At 44.8% G+C, this 27,489-nt stretch overlaps 1 long non-coding RNA gene across 1 annotated transcript; it reads right to left on the reverse strand.

Moving 5' to 3' along the window:
* Nucleotides 1-6: 6 nt before the first annotated feature.
* Nucleotides 7-27,489, reverse strand: LOC106849379 (uncharacterized). Its single transcript, XR_001402604.2, has 3 exons — nucleotides 27,154-27,489; nucleotides 7,728-7,839; nucleotides 7-1,005 (listed from the first exon to the last, which is right to left on the reverse strand). It is a non-coding gene; the product is annotated as an uncharacterized LOC106849379 (long non-coding RNA).

A 27,489-nucleotide genomic window follows, 5' to 3' on the forward strand; every position in this document is an offset into this window, starting at 1 on the left:
TTTCTTATAAACTATAACATAGAACAATAAATCCTTAATTACTGTTTAAATTTGTCTTCAGAAAGACGAAAAGAAAAAACTTTAGAAGTGCCCAACTTGTATGTTTCTTCTAATGATACCATCTGGACTTATAAAGGGTATTTTCCTATCCTATAAAACTGACCTCACTTATAAGGACAATCACATGCAAAGCAGCAGAAGTGATCAGTAGACCAAAGTAAACTGATTAACTGAACTGATGAAAAACGGGCTCTAAATTCCACTATATTTTCTTAAGAGCTGCTTCTCTCAGGCATATGCAAACAGCTTAGTTGAAATAGTTATAGAATCACAGGACCTCATTCTGCTTTCCCATCAGAGCAATTCTGAAGTAATTCCACTGAAGTGAGCAGAGTTACACTGATGTGAGATCACAGTCAGTCAGAAATGGAAAATTCCTAATAGCTTATCCAGTTCATAACCCTAGGGCTAGCATACAGTTATTCCTTGCACTAAAACCGCATTTAATTCTTCCAAATATGAATCGTGGAAAATGGTGCTTGGGAGGTGTTTTGGTCACTTAGTGGAGTTTCTTTAATTCCTCATCCAATTTCTCTTTTTGGGAAAATCTTTGTTTTTGACTGAAAGCCAAAACCTCAGCTATATTGCCCAATAAATGAAATATTGAACAAAAGGGATATGCCACATTTTAAGAGTGTAATTCTGGGTGCCTCCACCCTGTGCTGGTTGTGGATTCTCATTAGGCTGGTGACACATGGAGGCTTTAGAGAACTTATTGTAAAGACAAAGCAACAGGACAATGGCAGACACATTAGGGTGTCACCTCCTGGGCTCTCCAGCAGAATTCCTTGTGTGTAGCATTGGGTTAACACATGGCACAGCATCTATCCTTTTGTCAGAGGCATTTCTGCTTTCCAGTGAAATGTCTAAACATTCTGTAGCAGGAACATCTTCCTCAGTGAATCCAGTCTTCTGTGAGATCTGCTCTGTCTGAAACAGCTTTACCTGCCAAAGAAAAATTTCAATAGAAACATTTTAATCAGACCTCATGGTAAAGAGATTTCAAACAAAAAATAAACTGGTTTTTTTTTTTTTTTTTTTTTTTTTTAAATCCTAGCAATACCTAATTTTATCTATTTGGTTGTTTTCAGGCACAAGGGCATTGCTGATATATCTGGCACAAGAACACTGAAGTTGGGCAATGTCCCTTTACTCTCTCCTTGCTTGTTTACCAGGGGCATCCCATGGTTGATGTGCACTGCTTCCTGAATATAAAGGGGTCCATACCAGCTGCTCTGGGAAAAGCTTAGATACGAAACAAAGTTTCAAAAATAAGTTTTTATGAATGAACCATTTGTCTTCCACCTTTAAAAGCTGGGGTCTAAAATCAATGTGCTTGAGCAAGTCCTTGCTGAAGCGTGTGAGATAAATGTGACAGTAAATCACATAAGTCACTAAGCAGTCTGATACCATTTCCCTGTGAATGAAAAGCAATAAGAAATCTCACAGCTGCTGTTCCTGCCCTTCAGCAACTTTTAATTTTTATTGATTGACATGACACCTACGCGCCACATCATCCACAAGAGGCATCAGGTCTGTTTCAGGAAAAGTAAATTATTTGGTATTGTCAAGAGCTGGCAGAGGCCACCAGGAACTGCTTCTTCATTCATTTGTTTTTCTCAGACACCTATAAAGAGCTGTCATCACAAATCAAACGAAGCAAGTATCGGACAGCATGTGTGTCTCAATGCTGGCACACAGCCTCCATCACTGGGAGGCATGTACTGAGGCATGTCAGCCATGGCAAGGGAGCAAGGCAGGGACAAGGGGAGTCCTGGGGCAGTTGGGGCACCTCAGTATAAGAAAAACATAAAGTTATTAGAGAGTATCCAAGAGAGGGCTACGAAGATGCTGAAGGGTCTGGAGGTGAAGCCATACAAGGAGCAGATGAAGACACTTTGTTCAGCTGAAGAAGAGCAGACTGAGGTCAGAGCTCACAGCAGTTCTGCAGCTTCATCAGGAGGGGAAGAGGAGGGGCAGGCCCTGATCTCTGCTCTGTGTGACCAGGGACAGGACCCAGGGAACGGCTGGAGCTGTGTCAGGGGAAGGTTAGGGTGGATATCAGGAAAAGGTTCTTCCCCCAGAGGGTGGTGGTGCACTGGCTCCCAGGGAATGGTCACAGCCCCAAGGCTGCCAGAGCTCCAGGAGTGTTTGGACAGAACTGCCAGGGATGCACAGGGTGGGATTGTTGGAGTGTCCTGGGCAAGGTCAGGAGTTGGACTGGGTGACCTTTGCGAGCCCCTTCCAGTTATAGATATTCTGGGATCCCAAAATGAGCTCAAGCACCAACATTGCAGAGTTGGTGCTTTCAAAAGTCACTGTTGCTGTGGATGGAATAGCAAGAGGACATGGTGAAGAGTTTGGACCTTTTGAGACCAGGAGAAGCCATCTGTGCTGAAGGCTGTTGCCTCAGTCACACTAATACTTGCACTTCACTGTGAACTGATGGTGTAAAAGGACTTTGCATTATTAAATCAATAGCTAGCCCCTTGTATTATTTGCCCTGAGATAAACTGGGCTGGGAGACATGTGATGCTCTCTTTATCTATGCAGACTCCTGATTCACAGTTGGAAGTACTGTGCATTTGTGAGCAGGATGACCAGGATGTCCCTTGATATGCATAAAAGAGGCATATGGAAAAAAAACCCAAACTTTTGCAGTGTGCATGCAAGCCATTTTGGCCAATGTTAAAGCCAAAAGGCCACATGAAATACTGCATATCCTTACTGATGCATTGTCCTGCAGTAGTGAAGAATGAAGTGTTTCACTGGGTAACAGAGGGAGCTGGAGGTGAGTGAAATACATTTTCCACACTGGAATGTGGTTAAGACAGGGGGTAAATACCACTGCTGCTGAGGAAGAACCATAGATGTTCCTGAAGAGCTGGGTGGTTGGGAGTTTGGTCTCTCAGTTGTGTCCCAAACCCAGCAGCTGGAGCAGCACAGTCCCCCTTAGCACCCCTTGACTCAGCCCTGACTCAGAAGGAAGAATTCTGCCCACTGAGTCACCAGCCCAGCCTCCTCCAGCTCTGCCTCTTTCTCCTGGTGATCCACTCAAGCCCAAACCTGTGCAGCAGATGGGAGCTGACAGGGCTGAGCCCCGAGCAGGATGGGTGGCACAGAGCAAAGCCTTGGCAGTGACAGCATGTCCAGATGACCCACAGGAGAATCGTGTTAGGGGGTCTGCTGTGGGATTTATGGAATAGACACTGAATCCACCTCAAGGAGAGCTCACTCTGGATGTTCACTCTGCTTTCTGGGGCCTCCACAAACATGTCCAAAGCACAGATTGCTGAGCCCAAGCTTCTGTCCTGCAAGGGCAGAACTGATCAGCCTGAGGAATGTTACTGTCTCCCACCCACCTCCTCTGGAAATGTCTGAGCTTCCCAGAAAAGATGAGAAAAAGCATGAAACCCACACTGTGCTTGATCTGCACTGTGCTTAGCCTATCTCTTCCTTGAAACTATACTGAACTCATTTTGGGGTGGTGAGAAGGGAGCTTGCACTAGAAATAGAAGATCTATAATTAACACACGGTCCTAACGCAAAATAGAACCGCAGAGGCCTCTCAAAGTTAGTAAACTTTGCTTGGAAGTGCATTCCAAGTTTTATCAGATTTCTCTCATCTGCAGAAACAGAACTTCCTAAATCTGTTGTACTTGCGAGCCCAACAGACTGGACCCAAATACATACTTTAGTTTAATGATTAAAAAAATCCTCCACTGACACACATCATGCACATGTAAGTAATTTGAAGTTTTCAAGTACTAACCCTTCCCACCCTGAAGCAGCAGGAAATTCCTCCTCTCTTCTCACAGGCCTGCTACCATTATGCCAGCTTTCATTCTGAAACCCAAACTCATGTGAAAAACACCCAGGTTAGTGAATCTGAAACTCAGCCTCCAACCATTCATCAACCCAAATGAAAATGTTGTGTGTCTGTTAACCCATTCTTGTTTTCTCCTCTCAGGGGCAGGCTGCTTATTCTCCTAGCAGCCCAGCTCATCCTGCCATTTATGAAGTTTTCTGCAGGTACAATGACCTGCACACTTGAACCTGTATAACCTGTATCTTTCCATGTCTCCAAGGAGGAATGTATCTGAAGTTCAACAAGGGCAAGTGCAGGATTCTGCACCTGAGGAGGAATAGCCCCATGCACCAGCACAGGCTGGGGGTGACCTGCTGGTCAGCAGCTCTGCTGAGAAGGACCTGGGGGTCCTGGTGAACAACAGGCTCTCCATGAGCCAGCAGTGACCTGGGGGACAAGAAGGCCAGTGATGGCCTGGGGTGCACTGGGAAGAGCAGTGCCAGCAGGTCAGGGAGTGATCCTGCCCCTCTGCCCAGCTCTGGGAGGCACATCTGGACAGCTGAGTCCAGTCCTGGGCTCCTTGGGACAGGAGGGACAGGGAGCTCCTGGATTGGGGCCAGCAGAGGCTGCAGAGATGATTCAGGGCCTGGAGCATCTGTGCCAGGGAAAGGCTGAGGGAGCTGGGGCTGTCCAGGCTGGAGAGGAGCCCCAGCTGAGAGGGGCCCTCAGCCCTGGGTGTCCCTGTGTGCAGGGACGGCTCCGAGCAGGGCCCAGCAATGGCACCAGAGCCACGGGCAGGGACTGAGCCCAGGGGGCTCCACTGACAGGAGGCACAACTTCTGTCCTGGGCAGGGACTGAGCCCTGAACAGATTGTCCAGAGAGGCTGTGGAGTCTCCTCACTGGGGACATTCCAGAGCCATCTGGACACAATCCTGTGCTCTGTGCTCTGAGATGGCCCTGCTGGAGCAGGGAGGAGGGACCAGAGGAGCATCTGTGGTCCTTTCTAACCTGACCCAACCTGTCAATCTGTGGTTCTGTGGAATGAAGTTTACGTGATCTTCACAACTATTTTTTCTGTGTTTCTCACTGTATGGCCACGAGCAGAGACCTCAGATGCTGCAAGTGGTGCTTTCTTATCTAGGTCCCCTCAGACCAAATGCTTTTGCTGCTGCTGCCTGGTCATCTCCACACAAAAAACTTTGTGGGACAAATTTCAAGTGATAGAAGATGAAGAATAAAGTAGGGTTGAAGCCTGCAGAAGTCCTGACCACAGGACAGGATGAAAGAAACATCAGATCTATTGAAGAATTGATATTTATGCCTTTAGTTTTACCACATATAAAATTAATAGAAGAATATTTACTTCTTGAGCTCTTGTAGTATTGTGATTAAAAATTGCTTATTTTTTTTAAAGCCCTATGGAGTATGTGCTATTCAGAGATACAGGTGGGAAAGACTGCCAACGTACATTAATATCCAGAGAGAAGACAAGGAAAGAAAGCACAGGTATTAAAGGTGTCAGAAAGAATTAAAGATGGAAGCAGGAAGGAACAAAGATTATTAGAGATATCTAACTGCTGGTCAAAAAAGGGAGGAGATGAATATGATATGGAAAAGATAAAGGAAAGATAACTTCTCATAAAGGTAAATAGACAGAAAAAGAACAGTAACAAATAAGGACAAAGAAAAACCTATGAGGGAAGAACAGATGAAGATGAAAGCACTGGTTTCCCTTAGAAGGATTGGTTACCATGTAAGTACCACCCAGTGAGCTGCACATGACAAGAAGAGGGCAGAAAACAGAAAAAATGAAAGAAGCAGGAAAGCAGATTAACAGGGAAAAAAATGTAAGCTGAACCTAATATCTTAATTATTTCTTTTTAATTATTTTGCCAGTAGCTGTGGTTTCCTTTGCAGAACCAATATTTTTCTTTAAAAAGAAATCCCAACAAAAATCTTCAGTGTTGGTCAAAAAGAAGAACATAAAACCTAAGCTTGGTAACCTAAAACCTTTCTGCATTATACTTAAAACTTCCATGTTTCTAGAGTTTTTTATGAAAACCTGATGTTTCTGTGGGAAAATCACTTCCCAGACACATTTATTTTTAGGCCCATGTTCTCAATTAGCCTGGTACTCATTTGCAGCACCACAGCAACTGGGTGTGTCAAAGGGTTACAAAGGAGTCTGCCTGGAATTAAAAACCCACCCCAGTGACTTTATGGTAGCTGCCAGCCAGCCTTTCTTTTTGTCTCTGTATCTCAGAAGAGAAGTATGAGGTGTCAGATATTCTGGTGAGAACTTCTCATGGCACAGGATCATGATGTGAAAGAAAGTGAACTCTAAAAGAACAACATAAAAGAATTATAGCACCATGGAATGGGCTGGGTTGGAAGGGATCTTAAAAGATCATCCAGTTCCAACCCCCTGCCATGGGCAGGGATACCTGCCACTGTCCCAGATTGCTCCAAGCTGCATCCAACCTGGCCTTGGACACTTCCAGGGATGGGGCAGCCACAGCTTCTCTGGGCAACCTGTGCCAGGGCCTCTCCACCCTCACAGGGAACAATTTCTTCCTCATATCCAATCTAAACCTGTTCTCTGTCAGTGTGAAGCCATTCCCCCTTGTCCTGTCACTCAAGGCCCTTGTAGAGTCTCTCTCCATCTTTCCTGTAGGTTCCCTTCAGGTATTGGAAAACCACAATTGGGTCACCCTGTGGCTAAACAACTCAGTTCTCTCAGACTTTCCTCACAGCAGAGCTGCTCCATCCCTCTGATCACCTTGGTGTCCCTGCTCTGGAATCATTCCTTAACAAAGCTGAATTCTGAATTGCACTTTGGATATGTGATTGATCCTGCATCATCTCTAAGTAATCCTTTTGCTTCTGCCTTTACACGTCTGAATCATCAGCTAAACTTGCTCTGGGAAAAAAACCTGTAGTGGCTCTGTCAGAACAGACAACTGCAGTGCTAAATGTAAGTCACCTGAGCAGAAATTTGTCCTAGTGGCACTGTTCCCATTTGCAAGCTTTGTGCTCGAGGGGATGAGAAAAGCTGTCCAGATGATCCTGGGAAAGTTTGTACACACAGCAACTCAGCCAGCAAAGTGCTGGGTGTAGCACGCTGCCCACGAGTGGGTGTTCAGCCTTGGAGCAGGTTGGATCCTGGATCCATGGATCTGCTCCAGCATCTGCTTCACCTTGGTGACCAGAGCAAAGCAGCCCTCTGAGAGGCAGGAGGGCACCATGCAACAAATGAGCCACCAAAGGGCTCTGGAATGTTTTGGTGGACACACGTATCTCCTTCTACTGCATGGTTGAGTGTTTGGAGTCCTGATGGGTCCAGCATCTCTCTCATCCCACTGCTACCCTGAAGCTCTCCACTGGGCAGCCCCCAAGCTCTTTGGCACGGCCAGAAGATCACAACCTGGCACCCTGCTGTGATGGAAACCCAGAGACTGCTTCTCCGAGCTTCACCGACCTGGCACAAGGGAGCTCTTGTATTTGTCATCACCGGTGTTGCTATGGCCACGGCACACAGGTATAAACCTTGCCCAGGGGACATTGTTACAGGAGAGCAGGGTGCAGCCCAGGAACCAGTACTGCTTTACTGACATGATTTATCTCTGTGACCCGTCCAGGTCTCTGGAGTTTATCCATTCAGTTGCTTTTACAGGAAGTCTCCTTATGATAGAGCCTTCAGTGCATTTAGTAATAATATTTTACATCTATATTGGGCTCTGTGCATTCCAAGTGCAATACAAACTCATTCATCTTATCTTTTTATCTCATGACAGTTGCCTGTAGTGCTGAGTTGGTTTGATCCCAGCCTCACAGGCTTTTCAACAGTGGAATTGTTACCTGACTAATTATCCGTCTAAGTCACGATGAGGGACTGGTGGCTGGGCTCCGCTCTCAGTTTTAACCAGCAGCTCCTGCCACTCCACCAAAAGGGCTCCCAGTCTTTCTGCTGCTGAAGAGAGGGAAAAGAAAATCATGGAGGGGATTTTAATTTAGTTGGTTTTAGGGTGTTCACTAAGGGCAAAACTGTTTGCAGAAATAGAAATATGCTTGCCATTGATCCCCAGGAAACACAGTCAAGCATCTCTGTTTTAATTTTACCCACCCGAGATGAGACTAGCATAGACCCAGCTTGTATTGTTCCTATCCCTTCTCCATTTGCTGCACTAAATGATGCACTAATTCAGTGTGGAGTCTGTGGCCACACCTTTAGAGATTATTTATATTAAACTGGTAGGTCACTGGTTGTAAATATGGGATAATATTTTCCATAGGAGGCACTCTTGCATGCTGCATGCAGCTCAGGTGACTAAAGTGAAATTGTGATGAACCCAGGCTAGAGGAGCTGCAAAAAGGATTTCAGTGAAGCTGTACAGGGAGTGACTGCAAAAGATGGGAGAAAAAATAGTAAAATATTCCAAATTGGCAAAAAGAAGTAGGTCCTAAAAGTTACAACTATCACAAGGTGATAATTTTCAAAAGCTGAAATGAGTTAGCACTATTAAAGAAAATTAAGACAAATGGAACAAGGTAATCTCACACTAAAAACACAACAGAAAGTGGCTTATTTAGCTTTTTTTTTTTAACCTAGGGAAAAAAGGCTCAGCAGGTATATGACTTTTTCAGGTTAAACATGTGATTTGAAATTTTTCTCTTTAATATTAATGCTGACCACTAGCACAACAGATATGAGTAAAAAGAATGCTCCAAGTTTAAGTTTTCAAAACTTAGTTTACCCTGAGGAATGGGAAAACACACAGGAAGGATTTCTCACTGGGCATCATCTCTCCCATCATGTTGGCTGCCTTCAGGACTCTGCTTCATTTCAGCAAAATGAAACAGATCAGCACCATAGTTACTGCTTTTTAAGTGACTTCCAAGAATTTTCTTATCAGGATTAAAATGAAGCAAATTACATAATGCTTTGGAGCCTGGATCCAGCCTGGATCTTGAGGCTGCCAGAAACATCAGCTGTGTAACACAGATGGGCTGTATTAGGTGAGACTGAAACACACTTAGAAAATGCATTAAAAGCTTTTTTTTTTTTTTTTTTTTTTTTTCTGAGAGGTCTCTTGCAACCTGCTTCCTCCAGGTCTTCTACCTCAAGCTTCACTCACAGACTTGGAAAATTATTTACCAATATTATGTTTGGTTAATGTACTAAAAGTTCCTTAAAACTTGTCAAGCTACATTTTGCATAGAATCACAGAATGGTCTGAGTTGCAAGTGATCTTAAAGATCACCTTGTTGCAACCCCCTGCCATGGGCAGGAACACCTGCCACTATCCCAGGTTGCTCAGAGCCCCATCCAACCTGGCCTTGAACACTGCCAGGGATGGGGCAGCCACAGCTTCTCTGGACAACCTGGGCCAGGGCTGCCCCACTCTCACAGGAAACAATTTCTTCCCAATATCCAATCTAAACCTCCCCTCTGTCTGTTTAAATCCATTACCCCTTGTCCTGTCACTACAGTTTGTGATGCAAAGTCCCTCTTCAGCTTCCCTGTGGCCCCTTCAGATACTGGAAGGTGCTCAGTGGTCTCCATACAACCTTCTCCTCTCCAAGCTGAACAGCCCCAAGTCTCCAAGACTATCTCCATAGGGAGGGTGCTCCAGTCCCTTTATCAATTTTGTGGCCTCCTCTGGACTTGCTCCAGCATTTCCATCTCCTTCCTACGTACATTTATCCAGCACATCATCATTACTTTGCAGTGGAAAGGTAAGTTTGACACAGAACTTGGTATTTAAGACCATGTGAGATCTTGCATCCTCTCTTGATGAAGTCCTTGTGACCCAGGGCAAATATATTTTTATGCTACTATTGCCAGTTCAATGTCTTCTGTTGTGTATGTTGTGTCTTCAGCATTTTCTTTGTGGATCTCTTCCTTCCTCTAACTGAAAACCTGACCTGTGGAGAGGAGCTCCAGCACTAACACTGAACTCCCAATTTCAAGGATTTGGTTGACTTATCTACCCCAAATAATATAGTCTTTCTGGTCTTCACTGAGTAATTCCATGACAGAGCACAGTCTGAAATCATGTTTGTTTGCTGTATTGTGTAAGACAATTTGTCAGGCACATGTAGCCCTAGTGCTTTGGAGACATGCATGGACAAATTTGATGAGCTGGAAAAACCCCATTTCATGCAGCCAACAAAAGCTGCAGTGATTCAATACCTCTATTTATTCTCATGAGAGGCACTGTTTCTTTCCCCAAGTTATTGATTCAAGTCAATTCTATGTGTGGAAGCTTTCCACTAGAATAGTCTGGAAACCCTATGGCTTCAATGCTGCGCTTGAGGAAGCCTGAAGTTTGAAATGGTCACCTCTACTAAAACACAAATGTGACTGTCCAAGTCCCACCTTTCTGTCCCCACTAGAGACAACTGTTTTAACACCTATAAAGGGGACTGTCCTCACTGCCATTCACTTTTGGCCTGAGCGGGGACTGATCTGTGAGATTCTTGTCTCAAAATGATTTTCCCAGTCTGGCAGAACTGGGTTGGTGACACCTGAGCTTCTTCTGGTGGCCTGAGGCACCACATTCTGCCTAGGAACCTTCACCAGGTAGCTCCTGGGCAGGTCCCCTGGCTGGAGAGGCAGTGCCCTGCCCAGCCTATCATGGAGAACGGGCTGGCACCACGGTTGGGCACCATCTGCTGCAGCCTCTCCTCAGCTGCCAATGCTGTTTGGTGCCCATGGGGATGTGAAACTGCTGTTTGCCCACGAGGTGTAACTGTTTGTCAGCCCAGCCTACCACGTCCTTGTTGCTCCCTTAGCACGGTTATTGCTGTCCCAGCCTTTGATAAGGTGAGGGCTGAGATAGCTACTGTACTTTCAGGCGAGGCTCCAAGTCAGCGGCTACCCTTTCATCTTCATTTTATTGCCAAGGACAGGGACAGACAGGCCAGACCACTAGCTAGCTAATAAGTAATAGGGAGCTGTGCTGAATCCCTAGGTGGTACATTTTTCATCCATATAGATTTATATTCATTTTTTGGATATCTACAGCTCCCACAGTGTGACGAGGAGGCGAGGGCCAGCTCATGGGGGGTGTGTGTGTGTAGGAAATGTATGTCTGCAAAGGGAATCAGCTGTAACTGGGTAACTTAACAGGTAGAACAAACTCTTGCAGCCCTTTGCTCTTTTCAGTCCCCAAATATGACAGCTTAATCATTTCCTAGATGCAAAATGTCACAGAGATAAAGCAAAGTTTATAAAGGACGGCTGGTCACATCACAGAAAAATCTGGTGATACATAAAAGCAAAGAAACTCAAAGTTCAGGAAGCATTTGTTTTCCTCTGAACTTCCCTCTTTCCTCTCAGCACTCACAATGCTGGATTTTCGGCCTGAAGGTTCCTTAAACAAATATAGCTCTGTACTTTACATCACCATACAGTTCACCATCAATGCCACATTAGGTAAACTGTGAAAGTCGAAACCCAGTTGCTTTGTTCCAGGCCTTCAAATGTACAGAGGTGCTGAAATTTTGCTGAAATAACTGAAATAGGAGTTTCCTGTAATAATTACATTGTAGCTTTATGTGTCTTATAGTATCATCAAACACATTCAAATTTAGACATGATTTTCTCCCTGCCAACGTGGGAGCATCTTGGTGCTTTCAAAGCCATATTTCAGCTGACAGGAGAAACACTTCCTCACCACGAGGGATGGGGTCACAGCCTTTCACCTCCCTTCCAGGGACATCACTTACAACTCCAGGGAGGCTCATCAGCCTCCCCTGCTCAGATTCCCAACCCACTAATCTGGGTTGTATCACTACATTTCAGCTTAAAAGACAGGGTCTGCTTTTGCCTTTGTGTGTGTATCATGGCTGAAGCTCCTCACATGAAATGCCACCACGTAAAATCAGCATGGGCAGGGGGAAATTTGGGCCTATCACTTTTTGGTTTGTGCTGTTTGGTTTTTTTTTTGTTGCTTGTGTAACTATTTTGCCAGGTTTTGGGCAAAGAATACATGAGTAGAAGAGGGAGCCCAAGAAGGAAAAGTTAGTTCTTCCAAGCAATTCCTACCATTAGCTAAATAATACCATTATCACAGCAAATACTATATACCTTGAGAGGACAAGGGTTGGTTTTTGTGAAATGTATAATTGTTGTACATGTGTTGACTGCACAGGACTGTCCCTGAGCTCCAGCATGATTAGTCAGGTGGTTTCTTGTAAGTGCTTCTTGAGTGCCTGGATGAATCACCCCAGTTTGAGGTTTGTCATTTTTTTAGTATTTTGGTAACACATCTTAGCCAGTAGAACAATTATCTATATTTGTTTGCTTTTGATTTGACATTTCTTCACCAGAAGAGCTTTGGGGAGGTTGGTGGCTTTCTGCAGCTCACAGTCTGAATGGCAAGATGAAGTTCACTCACTGTGTTTATATGTAATGTCTTAGCAACTGTAAAAACACCCTGGGGCCTTCACAGACATGCTGGAGGATGCAGTCATAGCCTAGGGCAACTTTCATTCTCCATCAACAGCCAGAAGGTGTGGAAAAGCCATAAGTAAAGCTCTGAGAACAAGAATAAATTTGACCCCATTAGCTGTGGCTTTCCAGAAGGCTGTAGATACCACAGAATCATGGAATGGGCTGGGTTGAAGGGACCTTAAAGATCATCCAGTTTCAACCCCCTGCCATGGACAGGGACACCTGCTACTATCCCAGCTAGCTCCAAACCCAATCCAAGTTTGCCTTGGACACTTCCAGGGACGGGGCAGCCACAGCTTCTCTGGGAAACCTGTGCCAGGGCCTCACCATCCTTACAGGGAAAAATTTCTCCCCAATATCCAATCTAAACCCGTTCTCTGTCAGTGTGAAGCCATTGCCTCTTGTCCTGCAGGTCCTTGTCAAGAGTCTCTCTCCATCTTTCCTGTGGGCTCCCTTCAGGCACTGGAAGGCCACAGTGAGGTCACCCCAAAGCCTTCTCCTCTCCAGGCTGAACAATCCCAATTCCCTGAGCCTTTCCTCCCAGCAGAGCTGCTCCATCCCTCTGATCCCTTGGTGTCCCTGCTCTGTCGTGGCTCCAGCAGCTCCCTGTCCTTCTTGTGCTGGCCCAGGGCTGGGTGCAGCCCTGCAGGGGGGTCTCAGCAGAGTTGTGGTCATTGCCCTTTATTTAAAGTGGACCTTTATTTAAAGTGTCCTTTATTTAAAGTGGACCAAGTCAGGACAAGTAGTGAGATGTCACTAGAGGATGAAAAACTGCATTTAGGGTTTGAAATTCCTATAAAAAGAAAATATGCTTGGTTCATTATGTTCACACAGTATGTATTGCAGCCACAGAGGCAGTCCTTTCCTTTAAAATCCTAATTTGAAGTTACCAAACTTGCTCTCCACTTGGATTATTCTGAACACAGCTGTGACAGTCTGCAGGACTTCGCCAGCCAGCCACTGACTTTCACCTCTGGATGCTTTCTTGATCTCCTATAACTCACTGCCAATAATATTATTTTGCCCTTTTTTTTCTTTTCAGGAGTGTGGGTGCATATTAGCTGTTAAAAAGCAATTTACATACCTTAGCTGCACTCAGCCAAGAAGCAGCCACAGAATCCAACCCAATAAATCACAACAAGGGGAAAACAAAGAGGAGGTGCAGAGCGAGGGCAGCAGGACACTCACAGTTTCAGCCCAAAGGAAGGGCAGATGAATGTTTCCAGCAGTTTCCAAGGAACAGTGCTCCCTTATTCAAACTCTGGTGTAGTTTCTGTTATCTGGCCACCTCTCATCAGTAGTTTCTTCTGGAACCATAAGAAACCACACAGAACATCTTGCTAAGATGACAGAAAACTCTTTGATTGCTTTTTAGAAGGGTTTGCTGCAGGTTTAGCAGGATGGTTTTACCTTGTGGATTACAGGAAGAGAGTGAGAGTAAGGTAGCCCTGGTTCAGACCAGCTCCAGTCACTGTGGAAGCTCAGCTACAACCTCGAATAATAATGCCACTCAGGATTCACCCCCTTCATGCTGAGGGGAATGCTGGCTCTGGAACTGTGTGGTAGTAACATAGATAAGCTCTCTGGCTGCTGGGAGTTTTATTAGAAGCATCCATCTAATAGGATGATCCCAAACTCAAGCAGCTCTCCCCAGGGTTAGAAGCCACATATGCTCAGCCCATATAGAAGAACCACAGGTTTTCTCCACAACAGCGTCCTGTAAAAGTCACACCTTTGTCAATATAAAAATCTGCTGGATACTGGAAATAGATAATGTGGAGAGATTATGAAATGGAACATAATTTAAAACAAATAATGCAGGGACTACCACCAAGTGTACTATTGGTTTTTATATACAGTTGAGTGAAACCCACTGTAGTTTTCCTGTTTAAAAGAAGCTGCCACATAATTTTGAGACTGTAATCCCAGTGCCACATATTTTAGGAATGTGAGAAGAGACTTTGCCTCTATTTTGTCACACATCACATGTGAGCTTACTGAAAACCCAAAATAAAACATAGAAATGGACCAGATTAAGGGAAAATTACAAATAACTTAAGCCCAAACATTATTTGAGGGCAATCAGTGATGAGAAAATGGAAAGTGAGGGACAGATACACAATCAATAAAATGTCTTCTTGAAATGCTGTGAGTTGTACAACAGAACTCTTTCAGAGGAGTACTAGAAACAAAGCAGAAGCCAATTGGAAACAGCAAGTGATGTTGTCTTGCCTGCTTTACTTTCACTGAGCAAAAGAGCAGAGAGTAAACAAAAAGTTCAGGGAGAAAATGCAAAGGTTATTTCAAAATCCTTTCAGCTTTAAAATTTCAGCAACACATTGGCCTGAAGCTTTAACTCTCTCTGTGTCTCTCTGAGTGGTGCAAAATTCTGTCTCTATTTCCATCAGGGCTTTGTGGGCTGTTCTGACGCTTTGCTCAGCATGTGCTTGCCTTTCTAACAAGCCAGGGCAGCCAGAGGATGCACTCCTTGGTAATATTAAGAGAGCAGAAAACCACTCCAGAAACACGTGGCAGGGATGAGTAAGCAAAGCCTTCCTGGTTGTTGATGTGTGATAGACTCAGCAACTCCAGCAGAGGAAATATTTATCTTAGAAGGGTGCACAGCTTCCGTTAGGTTTTCACTCCAGCACTAAAACCTGGTGCTGAAAGCTTTCATGATCAGATGATTTTCTTTCTTTCCTTCTTTGAGTCACAGCAGTGCCTTTTGCTGTGTGCTGTACCTGCTTAAGCAAACAGCCAGTGCTATTTGGTGAACTTTGGGGGCCAGGCAGGAAATTTCTCGCAACAGTGCAGTGACAGAGCAAAACATTCGCCTCCACTGCAAGTTAGCAACACAGATAAATAAGAGAGCAGATTGGCTGGGTCACAGGTAGGAGACCACCCCTCCTCCAATAAAAGCTGCCTTCTGAGGCTGGGTGCCTGGAATCCTAACAGTGCTGTTAGGCCAAGAGCAGAGATCCTCATGCCTGTGGTATTTGCTCAGAGGGCATGACCACTTTGGGCAAGTCTTTCATGTGAGTCAGCTTTAGCTGATCCATGGGAAAATTCCTTTGTGTTGTCAGGCAGGGTTTGCTCACAGTTTCAAAGGATAATCCGACTGAAAGGAAAATACATCTAAATTTTAGCATATTTTGGTCAGGTCTTTGGCTAAACACGGTGTAAAGCAAAGGATGCTCAGGTTTTTTGCAGGCCACTTTTAATGAGGAAAGCCTCTATAAGGAACATCTCTGACCACACCAAACATCATATGTGCAAATACTAATGAAATAGATTCAGGTGAAAAGTGTAAGTTCTAATAATGGTACCTGGAGAAAGTAAAGAGCAATTCCTGCAAACATTTATTTGTTTGGTTACCCTGTGTCTTGTCAGGTTCTTCAGTCACTCAGGGAGGAGCAGCAGGGTCAGGGCAAAAAGCCCGTGGAATTGCTGTGGAAGAGCTGTTCATTCAGAACTGAACGGGGGCACTGGAAATCTTTGTGTCATTTCATTGCCACACGGCTGTGACAGTCAGGCCTCTGTCACTTGAATCCACTGCCAGTAATGTGCAGCATTAATGAGATGGCAGAATGCAGATCTGCCTTCTTCCAAAACCTTCCTGTACCTGAAAGGATTCTGCAAGAAAGGTGGGAAGAGAATTTTTGCAAGGGCATGGAGTGATAGGACAAGGTGTAATGGATTTAAACTGACAGACAGTAGGCTTAGATGGAATATTGGGAAGAAATTTTTCCATGTGAAGCTGGGGAGGCCTGACACAGGTTGCTCAGAACAGTTGTGGCTGCCCCATCCCTGGAAATGTCCAAGGCCAGGCTGGAATGGGGTTTGGAGCAACCTGGGATAGTGGTAGGTGTCCCTGCCCATGGCAGGGAGTTGGATCTGGGTGATCTTTAAGATCACTTCCAACCCATTCCATGATTCTGTGATTCCATAACACACACACACCTTGCCCATCCTTGGTGTCCTACTGCCATGTAAACAAATGATGGTCCCTGTAGGATGGTGAACATGTCCTGGGCTTTCAGAGCCATGCTGCACTGTACCTGCAACCTGGCTGAATTCTCCTCTGATTCAGGTATTGCTTCCCTGAAAAAGCCAGTTTCCATGATGCCTGAAAGACAAGTTCAGTGACTAGAAGGGGTTCATATGCTGGCCAGCTAGAAATCCTGCTCTTTTGGCTCAAAGAACTTGAGGACAGTTGCAGGGAATGAAGAGCTTGCAAACGGGATGCATGGACACAGTAGTTTAGTCACAGACTCCTGGTTAATGTAAATTCTCATAAGCCTTTTGCCTTCAGTGGATGAAACTCTTGTTCTACACCAGCTGAGAAGGGCAATACAGTGCATTGTAATCACTCAGCCATCAGTCAAGAAAGAAGTTGCTAATCACACTTTAGTTTTTTTTCCAGTGTAAGTTGCCAGTCCTTTTTTTATAAAGATAACCTTCAAAATGCCTTCAACCTCACTGCTGCTGAAAGTCTGTCAAGGTGAGCTCTCTGACAGAAATCAGATTAGTCACTGCTCTTGCCTTTACTCACAGCAGGCTGTGAATCTTCAGAAAGTATAAACACAAGATCCATAGCCTGAATCACAATCCAGCCCCAGCATCCTCATGAAGTGAAGGATCTGGGTGCTGCTCTGAAGATGTGTCACAGGTGAGGTGAACCTTGTGAGGACATTTCTGGTGGCCTGCAAAAGCAGAGAGAGTAGAGATCCCACTAGATGTCCCTCTGCCCCTTTATGCTCCTGCAGAGTGCTGGCATTATGAACTGTCCCAGCTGTGCTCAGGTGCTGGACCTGGAAAATGGGATGGAGAGATCCCTGTTACATGGAGCTTAAGGAAGAAGCAATGCATAAACAGCTGGGAGATGCTTGGATACTGCAGCAATGGAATTCATAAACATTCCTGAATGCTCCCAGTGTCTGATGGCTGCCCATGCAAATAACTGCACATTACTCTGCCACACTTTTTGCTCACAAGAGTCTTATAAAGAAGGAGGAGGAGCCTCTGGTCCTGTAGAGGACACCCTGATGGGCTTGAAACTCCCCATATGATGCAGCCCTTCTGGGGATACATGCTGACTAAAAAGGCTTCGATGACTGCTGATATTTTCACCATTTAACAAAGATTTTATGAAAATCTGTTTCAGCTTCTTGGCTGATTATGAAGAATTTGTTGTGGCTACAGTTTGCATATTTGGTGTCCCCACAGATGTTTGCAAAGACCTTGTGAGTGTGTGTGTGTGTGCATGTGTGTGTATGTTACTTGCTACAACATGAAGAACTTGAAAAGTAAATACAGTGAGAATTATCAGTACATAACATTCCTCAACACAAGTCACTGGAAAATTGTTTGGAGGTTGTGTGTCATGTATATAGAGGTTTCCACAGGTGTTCCCTATAAGCTCAATTGAAAGTCCTTGTTTTACAAAGGCTCCTGTACAACCAGTCTCCAGTCCCATGTGCTCAGACCCTCACAGTTGCATGAGGCCAATCAGGATATTTATCTCAGTACCAAATTTTAGAAGATGACTGAATCAGTCCCAAAGTGCACAGGCATCTAAACCCCATTGAAAATACTGACAATTAGACACTTAAACACTCTAAAGAGTGGGGGGGTGGGATGTTGTATCAGGTGGAAGGGGGCACAATATTCACATTCACAAACAGTAAATTACAAAGGACAGCTGACGTGGTTTTACCCTAGAGTTGGGAATAAATTAATTACAAACTAGCAGGGACAAAACCCCCAAACTAATAAATGATGTTTGAATCAGTTGTAGAACCAGGGTGGGGAAGGGATTCTGCCCCTCTGCCCCGCTCTGCTGAGACCCCCCTGCAGGGCTGCACCCAGCCCTGGGCCAGCACAGCAAGGACAGGGAGCTGCTGGAGCCACGACAGAGCAGGGACACCAAGGGATCAGAGGGATGGAGCAGCTCTGCTGGGAGGAAAGGCTCAGGGAATTGGGATTGTTCAGCCTGGAGAGGAGAAGGCTTTGGGGTGACCTCACTGTGGCCTTCCAGTGCCTGAAGGGAGCCCACAGGAAAGATGGAGAGAGACTCTTGACAAGAGCCTGGAGTGACAGGACAAGGGGGAACGACTCCAAAGTGAGACAGTAGGTACAGATTGGATATTAGGAAGAAATTGTTCCCTTTGAGAGTGGTGAGGCCCTGGCACAGGCTGCCCAGAGAAGCAACCATCTTTTAATGAGATGCAGGCTTTAGACAAGATGTTTTCTGTGATAATCATTACTTACTTCATGATTTACTGAAGGGACCCACCTCTTCCTGACAATTTTAAATCACCTGTTGTGCTTTCAATATCTGTTGAAAAATATTTGGAAGTGACCGTTGAGCATTATGAAAACGCAGTAACTTAGCTACTAATACTGCAAACAAGGCTGTGTTACATGTACTGTTCATGTGGGGAAGAGCAGAACTGAGGTCAGAGCTCACAGCAGTTCTACAGCTTCCTCACAAAGAGAAGACAAGGGGCAGGCCCTGATCTCTGCTCTGTGTGACCAGGGACAGGACCCAGGGAATGGCTGGAGCTGTGTCAGGGGAGGGTTAGGGTGGATATCAGGAAAAGGTTCTTCCTCCAGAGGGTGCTGGGCACTGAACAGGCTCCCCAGGGAATGGTCACAGCCCCAAGGCTGCCAGAGCCCCAGGAGTGTTTGGACAGCGCTCTCAGAGATGAACAGGGTGGGACTGTTGGGGTGTCCTGGGCAGTGCCAGGAGCTGGACTCAACGATCCTGGTGTGTCCTTGCCAACTCAGAATATTCTATGATTCTATGATTCCATGTTTCACCTCTGATACATGTAATAATTTCTGTGTGACATTTTCAGCCTCAGAAACTCTTAGTAGTGCACTAAGTCAGGTAACCCAAGTCCCCCTCACAAGCGTACTCAGTGTAATTAAAGCTAATGAGTGTTTATAGGTACATGCTTACTAGTACTTTTGATACAAGGCAAAGAATAATTTGCATATGAGATAGAATCCAGTACTCAAGTTTAGGCCTGTAGAGCATGACTTTTGCCTTTAGTTTTGAAAGCAGAGATTGCTTTCTGGGGTACTGGGATTATTTGCACAGAGGGTTTCTTGAAATTTAGAAAACCACCTAACTGCAAAGGCCCAGCTTCTTTTTGAGACACTGTTTGCACACAGAAGTGCCCAAGGGCTTTGCTAGGAGGCAGAGCCTTGAGTTCCTGGACTCAGTAGTGAAAATGCAACCTGGGAGGCAGGGCAGGTAGCTGGCAGGGCAGGGAATCACAGGGTAGGGAAAAGGGCACCATCCCAGCCCCTCTGAAGGAGGCAGAGGAGAAAGAAGCAATGGCATCAGGAGTCTCTGTTGCTGAAGAGCTGTAGACAGAGTCCTGAGCTTGCCATGCAGCTTTTGGCATAGCTTTGTATTCCTCAGAAACTCCACAGAACAGCTGTATCCAACCATCAAAGTACCTGATTACAGAGCACTGTGCCTTCTGCAAGGTCCCTGACCTCACAAAAGCATGTCCTTGCAAACAGAGGCCATTCCACCTGAGCAGAAGAACACAGAGGAGAAGACAAGCTTCTGGCACTAATAAAGAACTTTCTGAAAATCTGGAGCATTTGTCTTTTCCCCTTGCTTTTCACTTAGGTCGCAGCTTGGGCTTTTCTAGCAATGGCTGGGAGCCAAATTCCCTAAAACTGCTAGAAAGGCAGTTCTCATACTATTTACAGCATAACTGGAAGCCAGAATTAGGAGATATCTCATGAGTAAGCTCATTCTCATGAGATTTCTGGTCCAATTTTGCACAATGGGGGCGACAGAAGTGTTATGGCAGGACCATCTTAAGCTTCGTACAAATATTACACGCCCAGACTGGTGCACTGTGCTTTAAACTGAAGTATTTTAATCAAAGGTGTGCCAGCACCCCAGAAACAGAAAAAGGGAGTTCCCTAATGACACGTTTATCTCACATTCTGGCACGGAGAGCTTTTCAAAGCCTCTGGTCTGTGTGCTGCACACAGATGGAGCCAGGAAACAAGATGTTTACTGGCTGGTTTTGGTGGGGCTGTCCTTTTTCAGGAGCTAGATGTGTTTTGGATTTCTCCCACTTTTCCCCAAACAGACTTTCTCCTTTCTCAAGATGAATCATAAATTATTGGGCTATGAGGAAAAAGAAGACACATCCCAGAAAGGTCAGGCTCTTGGGCTTCTGAGGATCCTTCTTGGTATGGATTCAGAGGTGACACGAGTTGGGGTGAGAAGCTTCAGGCTGTGGGCATTTGCTGCATGTCTCCCACTGTAAAACCTCCAGTGCCAAGGGAACTTCAACCAAACAATGCAGCTGGAGTGTTCAGGTGCACTAGGAATGAGTATTTCAGGGTGCCTTGTGTTGCAAATAAACACATTTTATGTGTTTGGACCAATGTGCTTGTCCCTCTTCTAGTTTCTGGATTTGCAGATTGGTGTCTGCATTTAGTTTTGATTTATTGCCAGGTAGCAAAAGTGAAAACCACCCAATTATTCTGGGTGAATTCCTCATCTAAATTATCACTTCCTTTACTCTGAAAACACAAGGTAAACTTCAATTCATGGGAGCATCTTCTCGCTAAGCAGCAATTTATTTGATGATTCAACAACACTTGAGGTTCTCATGTCAAACTTGAAAGCAATTCGAAATGATGATTTATGAACTAAAGTGGTATGGAAACCATATGTCAAGAGACACAGGGAGCTTCATGGGCCTTCCTCAACAGCAGCAGCAGGACTTTAATTTATTTCAGTGCATTTAGACTTTGGATTGAACTTATAAATTGGGTTCAATGAAGAGTCCTTTCCTGTTACTGTTTCTGTTAGAAAGGAAGATCTGTTCCTATGCATACTAGAGGCAAGGCCAAAATTCTTTTTTTAATATATATTTAAGAGCAGGATCAAACCACTATTTATTTATATACCAATTAAGAAGTTCCATCCTTCCAGCTGGGAAAATGCTGTCAGACCAAATTTGTTACGTACTGTACATTTTATTTTTGGAGCAGAGAGCTAACAGTAAGTTGAGAGATATTTTTTTTTTCCCAGCAGAAAAGATAGAGTGAATGTTTTCAGGCATTCCTGGAATTAGATCAAGTTTTGAACTGGAGGCAAAATCAGTGGCTCACATCATGAAAAACAACTAAAAAAAAAGAACAGAAAAGAAAAAAAAAGAAAATCAAAACCTGTGTAATTATATTAGTTAGACTAATATTAACAGCAATTAATGTCACCGTTATTTATTGATCAATGCCTATTGCAATTGGCATTTGGGAATCAATTCCCAAGAAGCTGTGGCTGCTCCATCCCTGGCAGTGTCCAAGGCCAGGCTGGACTGGGCTCTGAGCAACCTGGGATAGTGGCAGGTGTCCCTGCCCATGGCAGGGGCTTGAAACTGGATGATCCTTAAGGTCTCTTCCAACCAAAACTGTTCCATGATTCTCTGATATCTGTGGTTTCAGGAAAATTGTAATTTTTCAGCAAATTCTCATTCACTGTTTCCAGCACATCAGTCCCACTTCTCATCTTGCTCATGCTTGGTCTTCACAGCAAACAGCCCAGTGAATTTTTATGGAAAAGCTTTCTTGTTTCAGGATAAATTCTACCTAAATTCTGCAGAACAGTTCCATGAAGCAGCTGGAATGAACATTTGTGATTTGCTTTAGAAACCTAACAGCAGAATTTACATTCCTCAGGGAACAGGGACATTAGCTCTGATGACATTTTTTCCAGTAAACTGGCTGGAAGTTCAAATATTTGCAGCAAAATATTTCTGTTGACCACTGAGATATGTGTATGGATCACAACAGCGACACAACTAAATTTTAAATAGGTCAATGAGATAATTTCCAAGGCTAGTCAGGAAACAAGGATTCCATTCCACACCTAAGAAAAAACTGACACCACTGAGAAAAGTATTACTCAACAAAAGCTGAAATTTCACGAAGTTCCATGATCACCATTTGCAAGTCAATTGAATGAAGGTTCATCAATTACATGATTTATTTTATCTCAGTTAATCTTACTGGAGATAACACTCAAATAATGTTTTTAATCACATTCTGGAAGAAATTTTTTCCATCTGAAACAGTTGCCTCAGCAGGTCTCTCTTGAGCTCAGAACATGAAGAGGGGTAGCTCAAGAAATTATTCTTACAGACTATCTTCTGTAATAATGCAGAATAATACAGAAAACATTCTTTTTCTTTAGGGGGGGAAAAAAAAGTAAACAGCTATTTAATTTTCTAATTCACTCATACAGAGAAACTACAACCAACTAAAAACCCAAAGAAATGGCCAAAACAGCTTGATCTAGAAACTCCACAAACTCTTGTACCCTGGAATCACTGCAGCACCCAAAAGGATTTGGCATCAAGAGCATCCCATGGTTTGGGAGTACCTGATGTATGAGCAAATGCTCAGAGGGAGGGATGCCTAAAGCTTTTTATAACATCTGCAATAAACCCATGTAAATTCACTCCTCTGACTCTGATTTCATTCATCTTGATACACTGGGCCAACACATAAAGAACTTGATGTAGTAAAACTCTGAGGAACTCCCAAATTACTGGCTGAGACCTGTTAGAACTGGTGAAACTTGACAAAAATAAGAACACCTTTCATTTTCCTCAGGCACTGATGCTGAGAAAGCAAAACTTTTAGCCAAGGATAGGCAGCAGGACTCTTCAGATCATCCTGAAGATGATAAAAAACATCAAAAACAAGTCCTGCAGGAAGATTTGTGTGTATTACACTGTGCTAGTAGCAGGTTAGTAAAAAGAAGGCAATACACCTGAAAATGTCTGTATTATGAAATATTTTGTATCTTGGCTAGTTTTTGTTATTCCCACAGCAAAATCAGCTCACCTTGTCTTTTTCATTCAAGAAGGATTTTTTTTTAATGCAAAAGCTTCTTACAAAATTACATATTTGGGATTTGAAACTTCCAGAAATTTATTTTTTCCCACACTAAGATGGGAAAATATCCTTCTCAGAAAAAAAAAAGGGTGCTTTGAAAAGCTGTAAGCATCTGAAATCAACATGCTTTAACAGATCATAATTTTTAATGTCAGCAGACCCAAAATTGCTTGCAACAATCAGGATGAAAGAACAGTGCAATGCAGGTTTATTATAGCAGACATGTTTCCTTTTTAAATCTCCACAAGTTGCTTGATTTGGCATCTGAGAAAGGCCTTATGGCACACATATCCTAGCTCCTGCAATTCTTTTTTCCAAAATATTAAATTTCTTTTGTAGGAAGCACGAAGTGAGGAGAAGGAGGAGGAAGGTGAGCAGGTCTGATTGGGTTCTGTCCATATCCCTTGGTCTCTTAAGTTCTGGTCAGTTTTGGATGTTATCTTGTTTTGTCAGTGCCAGACATCTCTGTTTATCAGTTTGATTGAAATTAACCCGTGTGGTCTTTAACCTACCAAATACCCCTGTTCTGGAGTCCAGCAACAGTGAGAATCCCAAAATGCTCAAAAACTTGCTCATTACCTTCTCTCAAAGCTGAGCACTGCTCTGAGCAGGAGTTTGCTGCTCTGCTGGGAGAGACAAGAATGTGTAGTTTGTGATCTGATATCTCATAAGGAAGCAGCAGAGGAGTTCCTTAAATATCCCAGTCACTATTGTGTTGAATGGGCACCGAGGCTGCTCATTCCCTGCCATCTGTTCCATGAGGAGTCAGAGCACTATGGAGTTCTTCTTTCAGCCTGACAGATCCAAAGACACTTTTATCTGGGAGAAAAGTGCCCTCAAGGGGGAAATGGTAGGAGATAAACCTTCTGCTAAGACTGTGCTTGCTGGCATTGTGGCCACCATTCAGGAGCACTGAAGAGAAGTGGGATTAGAGCAAAAACTGCTGACATGTGTTTGAATGAAACCTATGCAAGACTGTTGGTCAAGCAGTTCCCTAAATCTGCATCTATTCCAGGTGCATGCCATGATTGGTCTCCACAGGGGGTAGGGATGAGCCAAAGGGAAGCAGATCACAGAGTCTGCTTTTGGCATCCCCACATTTTGCACACACGAGCATGACCTTAGGCTGCCATATGGATGGGGCTTCCTTGTGAGGGAGATTTTTCACAGCCTGGGTGGGCAAATGGAGCACCAGGAAAGAATGCCAGAGCAGGAAGCCAAGGGCTGGCTCAGCCCAGAGTGTCTGGTTCTATTGTAAAGCCTTGGCCTGAGAGGACAAACACTGGACAAGCAAAGCACAGACAAATTGGGTTCCTTGTGTCCATTCCACCATTTCCAGTGGAGGGTTGTGGGAGCAGCAGAACAGTGTCACCTCTGCACCCATCCAGATGCTTGCTAGACCCCAGTGCACACCCCTGGGGTTCAGCTGCCTGTGCCCCAGCCCAGCCCAACCGTGGTGCAGCTGTGTGACCTTGGATCTGACTGCTGGGAAAGAGCTAGGACAAGCCTCACTGGGAGACTCTCCTCTTCCCTTGGGAGCCACCCTTAAGGCCCTCAGCCCTGGTGTTTGCATGAGCTGCAAAGCAGCTGTGCCTGTGCCTGGCCATGCACCTCACTGATCCATACCAGAATCCTGCCTCATTTCTCCCAATTTTCCTGGCCATCACTGACCAGGATGGCTGCTCCTGCTCACTGGCACTCAGGTCCTGTGACATTTTTGCATTCAGGTGCTGCAGGGCTGCACCCTGGCAGGTGAGACACCACCCTGCCCAATCTGTTGGTTCCCAAATTACCTTCCCATGGGGAGCATCATTCAACTCCCAGCCTGCTGCCTGCTCCACCACACTAGTCAATGGTGGACACTCAGGAGAGGGAATAGCTAAGCCATGGTTATTTATCACTGGTTTAAATCAACTGAATTTAGGGACCTGTTTCTGATGCTTGGTAACCAGAAGAGAACCACTGTGCATTCATTAAGGGTGGGAAAGGCTTGTGCATTTGTTTTTGCTGTCAGGAAAATATTGCCCCCTGTAATCTCCAGAGAGGTGTCCTGCTTATCTTTGTATGACTGAGAGACTGGAAAATTCATCATTTCCTTGAAAGACTATCACACAACCTAAAAAATTCTTAGCATTAGGAAATACTAAGAAAAAAAGCATCTTCTAGGAGGAAAAACTGTTAATCAGAAGCCTGTGAATTGAGCCACTGATCAAGTAGCAGATTCTATGCTTAGCTGGGAAGTATTTTTTGCCTTTGAAAGCCATGGAGCACTGAAAGTGGGACCCACAAAAATCCCAGAGAAACCAACCAACCAACCAACCAACCATGTCCCAGGGATCAGCTTTCCCAGTGCCAAAAGCCAGAGTAACCATCTGAGTTGACATGTCTATACATTCCCACCCAATGGAAAACTCCCCATGGCTCCTGAGCAGCCTGGGGATCCCCATGGATCTACCTGTTGTCTTGAGGTTTGTTGCAATTATAGTAAAGCTGCCAGGGAAGATTCCATGAATGTCCACAAAGACAGTTTGCTGTTTATAGAGAACTATCTTCATGCAATTCATGGAGACCTGATCTCAATGATTTCTTCTGTGGTTTGACCTCTATAAAAGGACATTATAATATTAAAAAAAAATAAGTTCCATGTACGGAAAATCACGCTATGGAAAGCCAGTGTCCATAAAGGAGACAGAGGAGTCCTGCAACTTTATTCAAATAAACGGAGAGTCCCCTGTGGCACACCCACGGGGTTTTCTCCCTCGAGGTTCTGGAGGGCACAGCTCCTTTTATCCTCAACTCCTGGCCACATGCTGCCCTCTTCCCTTCCCCACTGGCTGAGGTACTAGGAAGGTACAACCTTACTGAACTGCCTATCACATATCCCACCTTGAACCTGTCATTTTACCCCAAAGTTCAGAAACTCAGGCTTATGTGGTCCCATTTTTCTGCTTCAGGAGTCAAACTGTCTGGGTTCTGTAAGAAAACTGTGGCTTGAAGCTGGTAGAAACATTCAGACCCATGTCAAAGACGTTAACACCCATACTTTCACCTATTGCTTGTAAAGACATTAGCACACCTCTCCTTTCACACTTCTTACCTTTTTTTTCCGTGACCACCCCAAACTGACATGGTTATTCTCTAATATCCTTCCCTTTTTAAGGCTATAGATTTATTACCTCCTAGTTGCACAGTATTTTTTAAGCAGAATTGCTGGAAAAAGCAGAGAGAAAGAACATTTATTTTAAAGGCAGTGCAGTGCCTGCCTGGAAGCCCCTTTCCCAATCCCGATCCAAGTATGGGAGGGTATGTTTCTTTAAGGCTGGTTATGTGTTCATGTAACAAGGCAAGTGCATACGTGAAACAAGCTTCTGCTGAAGCTTTAAGTCTGCAGGGAATTTTCTAATGATCGTTTTTAGTTAATAGGCACAAGTTGTTAGCCTGAGCTGGGAAAGCCTTTTTTTGTGCGAGCCAATTCCACCCCCTCTTTTTTTTTTTTTTTTTTGTCATGGATTTAGTTCCCACAGCTAATGCACCTAATAATGAGACTGGGCAAGCGAATGCTAGCGTAATGATATGGAGCTTGTTTGGCCCTGACAAAGAACACAGAGCGGCTGGATGGCCTAAACGACGGGCCGAGGGCTCTATTCATCCCCGCGGGGCTCTCTCGGCCTGAGTGCCGCCGAGCCCCACAGCAGCAAGGCCGCACCTCGGGGCGGGAGAGGTGTCCGGCAGGCCCCACAATACACCCCGGGTCACTAAACGGGGGGTGAAACACACAAACAGTCAAGGGTTAAGCCTTTGGCTGAATATTTTAATTGCTGTTTCGTAACACACATCCGCACCAGCCAGTTAGAGAGAGGGAAAACATCCTTTAAAACTTACCAGACAGGTTACAAGGACCTCGCTCAGGCGCAGCTCCCTCAGCTCCGGTGGACAGCAGGGGGTGGTGGTCTGTCTTTTTAAGCGGCATTTTCCCCTCAGCGCTTTTCCTCTGCCCTTCCCCTCCTCTTGCAAGCTGAGTTAATAAACACCTAGCAGCTTACTCCGTGGCGTCTGTGTGCAAACAGCTCCCACTGAGCCAGGGAAAACTGTCCCTGCAGGAATTCCATTAGAGCCTTTTCCACCTTGGCCTCCCAGAGCACTGCACAAAGGAAGGTGCTGTTCCTGCATTCAGTCTGTGGGATGGAGCAGGCCAGCCCAGATCGCTTCCCATCCTTC

Source organism: Sturnus vulgaris, chromosome 5 (assembly GCF_052056855.1).
Source record: "Sturnus vulgaris isolate bStuVul1 chromosome 5, bStuVul1.hap1, whole genome shotgun sequence".
Lineage (NCBI taxonomy): Eukaryota > Metazoa > Chordata > Aves > Passeriformes > Sturnidae > Sturnus > Sturnus vulgaris.